Raw genomic sequence first — 2,463 nt, forward strand, 5'->3', positions numbered from 1 at the left:
AAGTTGATATCAAACCAACCCCTATGCATCCAAAAAAATAAAAACCTGTATACCACCACCACCCACCCCCAGTACAGGACCCAAGCACCTCTTTGTTAGGTTTCAAACATTCTTGGACTTCATTTCCCAGAGGCATCAGCTGTTGCTATGAGATGCATGCTTGGAGTTATACCCCAGTTTGCAAGGATACATGCTGGTCTCTCCTAGAAAAGTTAGGAGGCAAATTGAAAAATATTTTCACATGATATACCTCTTATTCACAGTGTTTGTGCATACACAGGACAGTTTGTGGGTAAGCAGAAACAGGTTTATGAAGTATCGCCAACCTTAGAGGTGAATTTATCTGGCGTTGGTACTGTGCGCATGCGTAGTACATTTGTTACACATGCGCAGATCTGTCACCACGGCAAACTTGTGGCTAGAGTGTCTCAATCGCTTGGAAATTTTTCAAATCGTCCTATACACTCTTCTTTTCCTCTTCTTCCCTTACAGAAAAATGTGGCCAAGAGAGATGGTTCCGTCAGTAAAATACTTGCATGCTATCACAAATGGGCGAGGTAAGAGCAATGATGTGGAACCTTTCAGGAATAAGCACTCTGACATTAATGACAGTGGAAGAGAAGAGATGTCACAGGTGGACTGAAGCCAGGATAGCTCCTGAAAGACTTTGATCTCAGGTCCAGTTTGCATTCTAATTTTATACTTTAAACCTACAAGGTGGGGCTTAAAGGAGACCCCTTCCCTCTCTGACCCCAGATTAGGCACAAACCACATCCAAACACCTGTTTTCACAGAGAGATCCTTCATTAAGCGGGGAGGAAGTGTTAAAAGTGGCTGCTTTCTGACTCAGGCAGAAAAACAGCAGTCAATGACCTTGTAGGTGTAATTTTTTTCCCTTTTTTTTAAAAATTATATTTGTGTTTTAATTTTATATATCAGCCATGGGTTCCCCTGTCCTCCTCCTTCCCGCCCCCGCTCCCACCTTCCCCCCAGCCCGTCCCCTCCATCTCCTCCAGGACCAAGACACCCCTGGGGATTCATTTAAACCTGGTGGATTCAGTACAGGCAGGTCCAGTCCCCTCCTTCCAGGCTGAGCAAAGTGTCCCTGTGTAAGCCCAAGGTTCCCAACAGCCAGCTCATGCACTAAGGACAGGTCCAGGTCCCACAGCCTGGGTGCCTCCCAAACAGTTCAAGCTATTCAATTGTCTCACTTATCCAGAGTGCCTGATCCAGCTGGGGGCTCCACAGCCTTTGGTTCACAATTCATGTGCTTCCGTTCGTCTGGCCTTTCGTCCCCGTGCTTTATCCAATCCTGGGCTCAACAATTCACGCTCCCACAGTCCCTCATCCTTCTCGACAACTGAACACACGGAGCTCCACCTGGTGTAATTTTTAAGAAGAAAAAAAGAAGTGTAGGCCTATGTTAGAATGGACTAGGATGTGTGGTAGATTTTGACAGGCCATGTTAATTAGGTGAGCCAAATGGGGGCTTTTGATTGATGGACTTTAATATTTTGATAATTGGACCTTGACAGTCAGCCTCAGGAGGAGGAAAGGGCCAAATAAGGGAATAGGCCTTGGTGGCTAGCATTAGGAATATAATCTAACAGTTTTTAGCAAGGCAGACAGAATTGGGGAGAAAGACAAGGCCTGCCAGAGCCACATGCTCGAGTGGGCTAGTGTTTCTTCAACCAGTGTAGCCTAATTTGTGACCCCCTAGTTCTCAGTGAGAGACTCTGCTTCAAAAATCAAGGTGATACTTACCTGGCAGGGGAGATACCATGATCACGAAGGTGATTTTTCCAGGACAAGGCGTATACATTGCACTCCAGATGTGCTGACCCCTGGCATTTCCCCAAATGCGGGAAACTCGGCTGCATAATTTGTGGTAGTGAGGAAGTGAGTTCACACTCTCCCTTGTATTATTTAAAAGAAAAATCAAGGTGACCTGGGTGTGGTGCAGAGGCAGGTGGATCTCTGTAAATTGAATGCCAAGGTGGTCTACAAAGTGAATTCCAAGCCAGACAGGACTAAATGGAGAGACCCTGTCTTTAAAAAAAAAAAAAATCATGGAATTGGAATTATTTAGAAATTCCATTTTAATCAGATCTTTTGTAACTACTATATCCAACATGTTAGCCACTCTGACAGAGGTAAGAGAGAATCACAAAATGGCTTCAACTTGTATTTCCATGATGGCTAGGGTGACAATCCCTTAAATGTTTATTGGTAATTTGTTTGGAGAGCTCTCTGTTCCGTACTTTGGCTGTCTTTTTTTAATTGGCTTTTTCTTTTCTTGTTTGGTTTAGTTCTTTGTCTATTCTCAATATCACCCCCATTCTTTATAGCCGGGCGGTGGTGGCGCACGCCTTTAACCCCAGCACTCGGGAGGCAGAGCCAGGCAGATCTCTCTGAGTTCGAGGCCAGCCTGGTCTACAGAGTGAGTCCCAGGATAGTCTACAA

The 2,463-nt window shown here is 45.1% G+C and overlaps 1 non-coding gene across 1 annotated transcript; it reads left to right on the forward strand.

Moving 5' to 3' along the window:
- The first annotated feature begins 1,756 nt into the window (after nt 1-1,756).
- Nucleotides 1,757-1,920, forward strand: LOC118576946. Its single transcript, XR_004944135.1, has one exon. It is a non-coding gene; the product is annotated as a U1 spliceosomal RNA (small nuclear RNA).
- The last annotated feature ends 543 nt before the right edge of the window (nt 1,921-2,463 follow it).

Source organism: Onychomys torridus, chromosome 1 (assembly GCF_903995425.1).
Source record: "Onychomys torridus chromosome 1, mOncTor1.1, whole genome shotgun sequence".
Lineage (NCBI taxonomy): Eukaryota > Metazoa > Chordata > Mammalia > Rodentia > Cricetidae > Onychomys > Onychomys torridus.